At 27.9% G+C, this 13656-nt stretch overlaps 1 pseudogene; it reads right to left on the reverse strand.

Moving 5' to 3' along the window:
* Positions 1-1208: 1208 nt before the first annotated feature.
* On the reverse strand, positions 1209-12641 carry LOC137809678 (uncharacterized; annotated as a pseudogene).
* Between the last annotated feature and the right edge of the window lie 1015 nt (positions 12642-13656).

A 13656-nucleotide genomic window follows, 5' to 3' on the forward strand; every position in this document is an offset into this window, starting at 1 on the left:
CTGTAAAGTTTCTAAAGATAAACAATGTTACATAAAATTTTGAGAAAAATATTTTATTATATTATTATATCAGTTATAAATAATTTTTTTAAAGTAACGTAATTACTATAACAAATTGTTTTAATTGCAATATTAAGGAGACCTGAAACAATTTGTCCAATGATGAAACCAACACATTACACAAAGAAATTAAAACTGTCCAAATAGTAAAACCGCTAAAAATTAATAAAACACATAGTTATTACTATTAAAATAAACTGTTAAAATGTACACAAAAATGATGACAATACCTATAAAGGTTCTTGAAACAAATAACTCACCTGAAATATTCAAGATAAAAATTTATTATATCAGTTATAAAAAAAAATACTGATTAAAATAAGATAATAATAAAAATTTATATATATATAATATATAAACGTATTGAAATTTAAGAAATTGTTTTAACTCTAATATTAAGAGTACCTGAAACATTGTGTCCTGTGATGAAACCGAAACATTATACAAAGAAATGTGAAAGAGTAATTCTACAAATCATCAAAATATAGTGTGAATATAAATTAAATAATATGCAGAGAGTAACGAATAGACTGTAAAACTGTCCAAGCAGTGCTAATACTACATCAAATTTCTTCATTAAAATTACTTCCTTTTGAATCAATGTTGATATTTGTCCTTAATATCTTGAATGAGATATGATCATCCAGTACGCAACCCTCAATAGAATTTGACTCCATAAATCAAGAATTTCACATTGCCTTTCAAGAGCCTGAATAAAAGATTAAGTACACAAATAGATACACGAAATTTGTAATAGTAATAATAAATTATGTAAATTAATAATTTAAGTAAGCATACCTCATCAAGTGCTTTAGAGATTCATCATTTCTGAACTTTAATTTTACAAAACTATTTCTTCTTATAAGTAATTCATGTAAAACATTAATTAAATTAACCAACCTTGACAAAGATATGTCAAAATAAGATCTAACACATTCTAAAATTGATAAAAAATACGTACCATACTTTCAAGATGACCAAGAATATTTGTGTCAAACTAAAACATTGATCAAAACCTATCAGAGATAGTGTATATCAGTTCTTAAATTGTTGTTCATATATTACAAAAAAATATATGATAAATAAAAATATATTTCAAATAATTAAATAATTTTCATACCTCATATGTAACGCTGTAAGTTAATACTTCAAACATTTTTGAATATTTCTTTGTAAACCACGTTAGTAGTGAAATTTGTGGCAATACCATTATCATCCAAAATCAATATCTTCAACCCTTTCTTAGATTTTACTCTTAAAAGAGCAACATATAATTGTCCGTGTGTAAAGACTGGACGGGATAGATATAGACCAACTTTATTCAGAGTTTGACCTTGACTTTTATTTATTGTCATGGCAAAACACAAAGATATTGGAAATTGCCTTCTTTGAAACATAAATGGCAAACCTGTTTCTGAAGGAGTCAAGTTCATTCTCGGAATAAATATTTGATCACCTATATTTTTCCCAGTAATAACTTTGGCACCAATAACATTTTTCCCCAAGTGAGTTACTTGTAATCTTGTTCCATTGCAAAGTCCATTGGCTTGATCAATATTTCTTAGAAGCATTATTGGAACTCCGACTTTTAATTTAACACAGTGATTGGGAATTCCAGAGCATTTGATCTCATTTAAAAATTCAGTTGTAAACCACTCAGCTTGAGCATTTTCTTGTTCTTCACATTCGCAAGGACTGTCTGAACTTAAATAAGTAACTTCAGATCCTGGTATTAATGATAAAATGAATTCATTCACTTGATCCACACATTCTTTTGTTGGACATAATATTGCACCATCATCAAAAGAATCATCAGATGTCACATTGTTTATGTAGGAGGGATAAACAAACTCAAAACTGCAGTAAAGGTTGTTCAACATCTAAAATTAAATTCTCTTCCGGTATTTCAATCATTCCTTGTCCCAACTCATTTAACTCCATATCTCCATCTCCAATGTGAAGTATCCAATCAACAAACTCTTTTATTTATGTTTTACTTTGAATTGATGTATCACTCTTTAATCTCATATTCTCTGTAAGTTTTAAGATTTTGCAATGTTTCCATAAGTTAGAGTAATTTACTGTTGCCTTCACAATGTCATACTTTGATCCATTTTTGACAACAGGTAATATCTGACGAAAGTCTCCTCCCAATACAATTACTTTACCACCAAAAGGTTTAAGAGCATTTTCTTCACTTACAGCTCTCATGACATCCCTTAAAGTTCTATCTAGGGCTTCAAAACATAACCTATTAATCATTGGGGCTTCATCCCATATAATTAATTTCGTTTTGATCAACAATTTGGCCCTAAGACTTCCTTGAGGAATATTGCGGGTTGACTCTTCATTTATTACAAAAGGAATGCAAAAGGTAGAATGAGCTATTTTTCCTCCTGGAAGTAACAAAGAAGTTATACCGCTAGAAGCTACATTTAAAACAATAAACCCTTTTGATCTAAGACCAGTGGACAAAGTTTTCCACATGAAAGTTTTTCTAGTTCCCCCATAACCATATAAGAAAAAAAAACCACCAAGGTGTGACAGGACTGTTGTCATTATATTCTCATAGACTTCCACTTGCTCAAGAGTAAGAGTTTGAAAAAGAGAACAATGCATTTCAGACATTTCTATTTTGTCATAATTCAATTCATCAATAATGAATCTATTTTGATAAATAAAGGAATCAGAATGAATAGGTTCTGGCAGACTTTGAAAATCTTTCAAACACTTACCATTTGAAATTAATAACTCTTCTACTTGTAGAAGACAAAGGTTTTGAATTTGAGCATCTTCAATTCTAAGACCTAGAAAAGAAATTATATGTCATATAGCAATTATAAAATTATAAATTTCAAATAAAAAAAAAATTATACTTGGTAGGACAAACTCCTTTCTTTTTTGGTATAAAATATCATCTGATAACAACTTCCATGTTTTGTTCCACACTTCATCTGGTCTACACATAGTATTCATCATTAAAAGGGTAACAAAGAGTCTTCTCAACTGATTTCCTGAAGCAAGGTCACTGCACTCTATAATTGCATCAATAAACTCTTTATCATCTGCCAATAGCCCCATTGCATAGCATGCCTCTTTATATGTTTTGTGAATGAAACCATTAACAGTTTTGATATTATCATAGTTACAGCAACCCTTTTGATAATTCAACAATAACCTCAGATAATATAATTCCCTTGACCCTGCAGGAATATATGTTAACCTTCCAATACAAACACCATTTTTTCTTGGCTTCCACTCTCTTCTGTCTGCCATCCAAACAAAATATCTAGGGTATTCACAGTAAGTCAAATTTTTTCCCAGTGGATAAATTTTATTAGCTTCAAACCAAGCTAAAAACATTGTTGTTTTATGTTGATTGAAGTTCAATATTTCATCAATGTCTTCATTGTCTTTAAAAAGAATTGGTTGCTCGTACAATAGATGAAAAGTTAATCGTTGAACTGGAGGCCATCTATGATGGATATCAAAGGCAAATATTCTCCACACAGCTTCACATGGAGATATGTATCTACAATCATAATACTGTTTAATTTCATCAATAACTGGGGTCTCTGTAGAGTCTTTATCAGCAGTAGTAATTTTCAAATTGGCTCTATCTGGACCCTTGTTCACATATTTAAACAAATACTTGATTGAATTTGATTTGTTGCAATATTATGTGTTAACATGGGCTTGATACCTCAGTAGTAGCAAAGGGCTATATGGCACAACATTTCTATTGTCCAACTTAATTCCATTTTTAAGAATGAATGTTCCATTATCTTGACGTTTATAACATGCATATCCATCCTCATCAATAGTAGTCAACAGTTTAAATTTCTTTGGGTAAAATTTTGAACATCTACCATTAATCATGCAAGGTGAACTTATTCGACTTACACCGCAAGGGCCATGTATCATGTAGGTTGTCACTGCCTTTGACAATTTAGGATATAAAAATGCATCGGGTAATTCTGCAGAAATGACTCCATCAATATCTGTTGGATTTCTTAACTTATTCTCTCCATCCAACCACAGTAGTATGTGGGCATGAGGTAAACCCCTTTTTTTTGAAATTCCACAGTGTACATACCTGAAAGAATATGAAAAAAAATCTTCAAAATGTAATACATAATAATATAGCAAACAAACTGTTAAATATGGGTTAATGTGGATTACCTGCATTAACTTTGCCAAAATAGTCATTTTTTTGAAGTCAATCATCATTTGATCTAATTTCATCTTGAAAACTCTACAAACAATGTCTGACCTATCAGCAACAGTTAATCCTTTTGAGGTAACAAAGTTACGTATTTCTGACCAATTTACGTTGCAGGTAATAGTGATAAATAAATCCGGATATCCAAATGTTTTGCAAATGGCCATAGCATCTTGGCAATTGTTGAACATATATCTCATTCCTCCTGTAAAAGATGAAGGTAAAACTATCCGCTTTCCAATTGCAGAAGAATTTGTTTCTCCTCGATTCATTGCTTCTTGTACACCTTGCAAAATATCACAACGGATTGTTTTTTGGTTTAGCCTTATAAAAGACAATCTTTGAGCTTCAACCATTGTATATGCATCAACCAAAAATTGTTGAAACAATCGACGTGAATGGACTATATTCCCAAACTCCACATTTCTTTCTTGAATTCTAAATGCAATAAATTCCCCTAATGAAATACGACTTCTCTTACGTTCTCTGCTATTACTTCCAGAATTTCGTATTGGAATCTATTCTTGATACCCATCCTCTCCAAAGGGGAATATTAATGGATATTGTAATGGAATAAAGGCTGTATGTGTTTCATGGAGTCTATACATTTGTCTTGAATATTTTTTTCACTATGATATCTCGCCCTACATCCATGTTGCTCATATCACCCACAATAATGCAACTATCTCATCTGTTGTAGGGGGTATTGTACACTCTTGGATCTTTGCATCGGTGTCTAAATAACCTCAATGCAAAATCTGAATTTACATCATCATGTAGAAATTCTCTTACTCTTCTAAAAGTTTTTGCCAAAACATTGTTGTCATCAATCATCTTGGTAAGATCTTCAATCAAGGATTTGTCAAACTTCACATTTTTCACTTTTGACCTACATGCAATTTTTAAAAATATATCATTAAAAATGATCTTTGAATTAATCCAGTAAATAGAAAGTAAGTCATTAAAGTAACTAAAAATAACGCATACCCAAAGTGAGATAATCTATTTGACACTTCATTTTGAGTGTCATATATGTAAAGTTGTGCAAACTTAGGAGATGATCCACTATTAGGGAGCAAGCTTCCAATCCTATGATAGTTTTGTCCATGCAGAATAACTTGAGGAGGGCCAGATCCATCATTTATCGAAGAGTGAATATTCCCTCCAATTGAAGTAAATGAAAACATACTATTGTAACTTCTAATATTTTGTAGATAGTGTTGACTTCGACTATCTTTCCCATTTAATAAATCTAACAACAATTTAGGAGGTTATTGTAAGAAAGGGAGTTGTACTTTTCCCTTTTGACAACAAATAGAAAAATCAACCTTAACATAAATCTTAGATTTCTGAGATCTTTCTTCATACCAAACCTCGCCCAAGCAGTATTCACATTGAATAGTAGGTTGTCCAAATTCAACAGTAGCTATTTTCAGAAAATTAAGAAAGGTGATCTATTACTTTTCTGATATAAATTGATTTAGTTTCATGAAGAAGTGAAGAAGTTATAGTTAAAGATATGCACCTTCATTTTCAGCTTTTGAATATAATTCAGAACTATAAACTTGTCTGGTGTCATCTGAAACAAAAAATAATAAAAGAAAGTGGTTGTTACAAAATTTATAAAAAAAAGAATTATAAATTAACAATTTTTAGTACCATTATTTTCTTCATTTTGGATATCTTCGTCAAAATTCAATCTCTGAGTCACTGATTCAATGATTTCAACACTGTGTGTACCGGACTTGTTATGTAAGTTTAGTGTGTTACTAAATACATACCCTAAACTCCCTGCAACTGAATTACCTGGAAAAAATATGTTCCAAAGCAACAATTAATTAGTACTAAAACATGAGTATGATTTTGAAATTTAATTGACAAAAAAGATCAACGAAAAATAATTTACATTGGTTTCCTGAACTAACCTTGAAATTTAGGGGTAGTACAAATTGTTTGTAAACATGACAATGATTGAGAAGTTGCATCCATCACGTTCAAATGATTCTTAGGGGTCACTGATTGCGAAACACAATGATTTTGGTTAAAAAAGTGTTTTTCATTAAATGAATTTTCATTCAGTCTATATTTCTACTACCTCTAGCTTGATCACCCTTTTGCAGCTTTACCAAAATGTGCACAAAATCAAAGAAAAAAAAATATTTTTTTCAAAAAATAAAGAAATAAAATTATAATGTGTTATTGCTAGATATTGTAATCAAATATAACGAATCATTGATCGTAAACTAACCATGAGGAAGTTGAGTGAGGGTAATGTCTCCATGAGTAATTGTTTGCATTGATGACATTGCTTTGGTAGTAGAATTCATCATGTTTAAGTGATTTTTAGGAGTAAGCTTATGAGAAGAAAGGAAATTTGAGCCTGTAATTCCAGATGTCTGAGAAGCAAAATCCTGACTTGATTTAAGAGTACTTTGACCTACAACAAAAACTTTCAATGAGTGATCGAATAAGATAAATCAATTAACATCAGTATATAAGAACTTATAAATTATTTTACATTAAAGTTAATCTTTGAAAAATGATTTGAAGAACTTTAGCATTTGAGTGTGTTTGAATCATATATATATGATAATTATTACTACTTAATGATTTCAGCTGATTTAGAAAAAATATAGTAAAACATAAATTAGTACTATACTTAATAAATCTAAACTCTCTGTATATTTGTAATAATACTATAATTGTAATGAAAACAGTTGAATGATCCATTAGAACTAACCATGAAGTTGCACTGTAAGCCCAAATTATTCATTACTAATTGTACTCATTGATGACAATACCTTTGGAATTGAATGCATGGTGTTGAATTCATTATCAGGAGTCAGTTTTGCACAGATAGAATCATTTATGCTTGTATTTTGAGAAGTTTGACACAAAAATTTCTTACTTGAGTTCACAATAGTTTGACCTACAAAAAAATAAATTAGGCATAAGATTTGACTTTAGTAATATAATTACAAATTTCATTGAATGACATATTGCGAGAGTTAAATGAAATAAAATGTCATTGTTATTACCTCTTGTTTGATCAACCTTTTCTCGCTGATCATAAATGAAGTTTCCCCCTTCTACCTTTGCAGATTTGGCAACATCTGATTAATATAAAAAAAAAATTGATTCCACAAAAACAGTATATATAAAAATTCAAATGTTTATTGATGTAGTATTAGTTTAAATTGTAATGAATAAAATTTATAATACGTTTTCACTAACCTTGAAGCAATTCTACATTACTAACAGTACTCATTGATGACAATACTTTGGTTGTTGAATGCATTAATTGATTGTTGGGAGTAAACTTCTCATAAACAGGGATATTTGTTATCATAATTCCTGATGTTGGAGAACCAAGATCTTCACATGAGTTAGGAGTACTTCCACCTACAACAATAAGTCAGAATTGGTGATAAATAAGGTAAAGGGATGACAAATAATGTTAATTATATTTTAAATCTAAATTTAAATCTAAATATATATAAAAAGAAGGTATTTAGGTTTCACTACTTGTTGTTTTAACTTTTTTGCTGCGCAGTTCATATAATATATTTCTTCTTTTTCTTCTGTTATATTTTCCATTATCAGCATCGAGAACTAAAATAAAAAAAAATTACAACGAAAATCATATATAAATAGGATAAAGTACTTTGAAAGTAAAGAATATTCTTAAAGTTACACTTACCATTGTTGGAATCAGATATGCATGTTGTGTTTGGATTTTGATTCTCTGGAGAATAAAACCCATGTAAAATAATAAGTTGTTAAAAACTATAACATACAATCTATTTTTTTATATATTTTTACCATAAATTGTGTTGAGAGTTGATTCACTCTTACATCATAACTGATTATTAACTTCTTTTATGAACCTAATTTTTAAATATATATAATAAAAAAATTAGATACCAGTAAAATTAAGTTCATAGAATTATGAGTTAAGTGTATTGCATTTGGATTAACTTGTTTCAAAATAAAAATACATGGATAAATTTTGACATTTAGTATTATTAATGATAAAAAAAAGGTAATTATGTTGACTACATGTTGTTTTGACATTCTCTCTTCGCAATTCATACAATATATTTTTTCTTTTTCTTCTGGCATATTTTCCTTTATCAACTGCGAGCACTAAAAAAAAAAAATTACAGTGAAAATGATAAATAAATAACATAGAGTACTTTGAAGTAAACAATATACTTAAAGTTATGCTTACCATTGCGGGATTCAGATATGCATGTTGTGTTTGGATTTTGACTCTCTGGAAAATAAAAATCATTTAAAAAAATAGGTCAAATCATAAACAAACAATAAATCTATTAAGAACTATAACATACCATTTATTTTTTATATATTTTTACCATAAATTGGCGTGATAGTTGATTATATATAGATGATAATAGACTATGAAATTGTTTTCTGAAAATAATTTTGAAATATATATCTATATCTATATGTATGTATATATGACACTTAAAAATATAAATATACATTGTAGTTGCTATATCTGATGCATTAGAATTTGTTTGAGAAAGGCTAACAATCCTATTTCTTCTATTAATATTTTGCTTCAGTTTCTCCATAACTATTGAAAGTTGAATGATTGAACTTTAGGGAGTATTGTAGTAAGAACAATTATTTCAGCCATAAAAGTATGTACTGTTTTCAGGAGTAAGTATGTAAAATATATTGTTCACAGTAGCTTTGTTTTGGCCGTTTGTTTTGGCCGTTTGTTTTGGCGCCAATTTTGACGGTATATGGTCACGCACGAAACTCCCTTTTATGTTATTACTTTGACATAATAAATTTATTAATTAAATATTAAAATATTGAAAAAAAATGTGTAATATTTTTATATAATAATCATATCTATTTATATAATTATATAATAATTATATTTAATACTTAAAAATGTTAAACCAAAAATTTACCTTTCAAAAGGGATAACACTTGCACAATTTTTCTATATTTTGCATAATAAACAATCAAACTTCGAAATGTAAGAACAATAAAAAATTTAAAAATTTAGGTAGTATCAATGTTCGATGAAGAAAGGTCATGCAATGCATATGTAGAAGTTGTTGTGAAAAAGGGGAACTTAACTTTTAAGATATGAAAACAATTTCCTATTCCAGTGCAAAAGAACAACGTTCTACTTTAAGCATTCTCATTAATGAATTGTTGGTTGACTTTTGAAAAAGGAAATCTGTAGGGAATAAATTTATCAGATTGTATATATAATAATATATATAGTAAATAATAAATATAGTAATATATCTGGACGGACATTTATCTAGGAACAATCATCTCTTAAACCACAGAAGAACGAAGCAACCTCCAAAAACAGAAACATAAAGTACATCAATTTAAAAAATATACCCTGATCTGACAACCCTATTAAGCAAAAAAAAGGAACTTTGGCTAACTTTCTTTTGCACCATTCTAGAACAGCTTTTCTGTTTAACAAAAAAAAGGAATCCTTCCATTGGATATATCTGAAATAATACACAACATGCAAGAACATGTAGTATATGTATACCGCAAAAAAAAGTGACTAAAACAGATATTCTCATTTTGTATTTACTAATTTCACTAAAACAGAACTTAAAATAATTATTATAAGCACATTTTTTTTATGAAATGTATATACCTTAAATCTGTGAACTTAAAACACTTAAAAATGGAAACTTTAATCAATATTTAGGGTTAGGATGAAAAAAGATCCAAACTTTAATTACCTTTTCCATTCCATGGATACCTCTACAGTGCCTATTGTTACCAAGTTCTATACTGGGAAATCAAAGAAGAAAAGAAAGAGTTTTTATGTCTTAAATGCATGCACCTTTAATTAATATTTATGGTCGAAATGAAAAAAATCCAAGCTTTAATTACCTTTTCCGTTCTACAGCGTTTCAGTTGTATCTTCCAGAACCAAGCAGAAACATAGTAGACCATGGAGAGCAGATCTGGTATCTGATATCTAATATAATGAACAAAAAGAAGATGTTGAGACAAAGGTTGTTTCTAAAATGTAAAAAATAGATATCAGTTGGCTTATGAATGTCGAAGAAGATGAAGATGATAAGGGACAAATGAGTTTGAACTAATATTAGGAGAACCAACTTTATGTGCTTTTCCAGAAACTTCTTCAGTCATTTTGTTAATGATTTACAGTGAAAATTGTGTTATTAAGTTATTTTGAATCTGCACTAATATTATATTTATTTTAATTTGTTTTTATTTTTAATATTTAATTTAACTTCGAAATTTGTAGTCAGTGTGGAACTAATGATTACTTGAAAGTTCTCGAATTCTTAAATATTACTTTATACAACTTTTTTTTTTTGAAAATAAGATATATTTCCTTTCTTCGGGTTTTTTAATTTTTCTTAATAATATTTTTATGCTATTTAACATTTTAACTTTTTTTTATTGAACTTTAACATTATAATAAGTCTGGTTAAATATAAAAATTGTGAAAGTGAGGAATATATAAATATAGAAATATAGAAATATAGAAATAGTGAAATTCAGAAGTTTAAATTTAATTTAATTAAATATAATACACACAAAAAATTAACATTAAAATTACATAATTTTACAATGACTTGTAAATTACAATACATTACAATTTAAACTAATTTAAATTAAATAAAACGATTTCTTATACTATGTTCCCATAAGATATATATACATAAAAAATAAAGTATTAAAGACCAACTTCCTTCGTTAAGTTCAACCTGCAAAAAAAAATACTCCAAAATAATTAGTGCAAGTAAAAGTATAATTCATTACATTATACCAAATCAAGTCCTTGTAAATAAAAAAATGTGTGTTTCTTCCAATAGAAACAGATTGTAGGCAAATTCATATTGAACTATGAAGTCACCTCCAGAAATATATAAGAAATATTTTGAAAATGAAATAGTATTCATAAAAATTTTAAAAAATTAGAAAAATGATACAGAAAAACAAACAAATGTACATCAAAAGGTTTCGAGATAAAATAAATAGTTAATACAACAATAACTAATAAACTAATAATTAATAATAAAAAATATAAACATAAACATTGTATAGAAAATCCAATTAATATGCATGCATTCCACAATCTAAACCAGACTTATGATTTTTTTAATATACTGGCAATTCTTATAGCATTGAGCATATTTAGAAATGCCAACACATTATTAATATGCCAGATAAGAAATGAAAAATTAAAAGCATATATATACATATACATATTGAAAAGAAAGAAACACTAAACAATAAATACAAAGAAATAAGATGAGCTAATTAAACAGAACCACAATCAAATAAAAATAAAGAGTAAACAAAATAAACTGTTCTTGTTTCCTCAAAGTGGAAACTGGATACTTCCCAACAAAAAGAAGCAATACTTGCAAAAATAAATTAACTTAAACAAATTAATATAGTTCAAAACAATAACTGATTATCCTAAGCACTAAGTCTTTTGTAGTGACACGTCATCAGTAGTAGAACCCTGATATCAGAAGAGGGCTTCTTGTTATAACATTCAAATATAATTTTGTCATCTTCACGAATAGAATGAAGACGACAAAATTGTTTCCACCCGCTACAGAGTGTAACGCTTCTGGAAGAAAACCTGGACTTGAAAATGGTGCATTCAACAACTTGTAGCCATCCATGTAGATTAACCTTCTTGAACTTCCCTCTACGAATATATTCAGAAAAAGGAGAAGGCAGATCCTTAAACAATAACGAAAATATTAGTTAATAATTAGTTAATAAAAGAAATAGAATATATTAATATCCATTTAAAAAGAAAGGATGGTAAACTTACCACATATCCTCCAAAGACCTGTTTTGAACTCAACTTTAAGCCAAAATGTATAAAGGGGCCATTGTTGAGCGGCAACCTCCCTTCAACTTCCTTCAGAAATTTTTTCAAAATCATTTCACATAAATCCCCCATAAAAATAGTTATATGGAAGGAGTTATTACCCACGTAACGAAACAATATATTGTGGTCACCTTTAAACCCATAAAAATCACTCAGACGGGACCATCCATACACAATTTGGGGACAAAGTATATCTTTGTTATAATATACTATATGAATATTGCCTTGATTGTTGCTGAGGGTCCATTCCTCCTCCAATTCATTTTCAAACTCGATGGCGAATGCACGATCCACGTGTCCATTCTATCCATTTTAAAACCATAAAAATACTCAAAGAACTGAAAAAACTATGAAAAGTAAGGAATTTCAGAACCAAAAACATACCTCCCCACGAATGTTAACTGTTGTAAATAAACCTTTACCACAAAGTTTTACGATCTCTTCAGGAATGACAGCCATGACAATGAGAAAAAGAAAGATGAAGATAATGGAAGTAGCGAAGAAGTATAAAAGACTAATAACAATAGGTTTGTGAGTAATAGAAAGCCCTACGTTACTTATATATAGCAATCATACCTTTTCAGTCACAAATCTACGCTAAATTTCCTCTGAAGCAACATGTCTTTTCAGTTACTAAATTAAATAATAAAAAAAAATAATTAAAATCCAATAATGATAGTAAAATAAATTAAGAAAAAATATTCATAATTAATAAATAAATAAATAATATTAAAGTAAAGAAAAATAAATATGAAAAGACAAAACTTTAAAAAGCATAGTAGGTTAGTTGTTACCTGTAATTATTCTTTGACGTTTCCATTTTACATTGCCTTATACAACAGTGTTTTTTCAGTTTAAATAAGTTATTAACAAAATAAAAAATTAATAAAAATACAACTATTTCAATAGATAAATAAAATGAATATTAATGACACGTATAATTAATAATTAATTAGCATTATATAATAATAAATTAAAATAGTGAACATAAAACTGTATTATATCTAAATAAATAATAAATAAATAAATAAATATATACATAAGTATAAAATAAATATAATATAAAATATAGAAAATATATTAAACATATTAAATAATATATTATATATGTTATATATTATTATTAATATATCATATTATATATATACATATATTTAAATTAAATACTTAAACGTCTAACATTAAATAACATACCTGTAATTAAAATTTAAAATTGAAAATATAATTTCATATTGAATTTAAAATATAATATTTTTAACTTCTGTAATTATTACTTCTATCCATAATTTTTAATAAATTAGTCTTAGAAGATGAAATGAATACTTTGAAAAAAGTGTAAAAGATACAAAAGAGACCGTTTATGCAAAAATAAAAATTAAAAAATGAAGTGATGCATTAATTGCTCTGACACGTAGTTAATGCTATCGTCTATATCCGTTTGAATCCTTAGAGGTTGAGTGTAAGGGGAATTTTT

Source organism: Phaseolus vulgaris, chromosome 2 (genome assembly GCF_051622355.1).
Source record: "Phaseolus vulgaris cultivar YP4 chromosome 2, ASM5162235v1, whole genome shotgun sequence".
NCBI classification, from domain to species: Eukaryota; Viridiplantae; Streptophyta; class Magnoliopsida; order Fabales; family Fabaceae; genus Phaseolus; species Phaseolus vulgaris.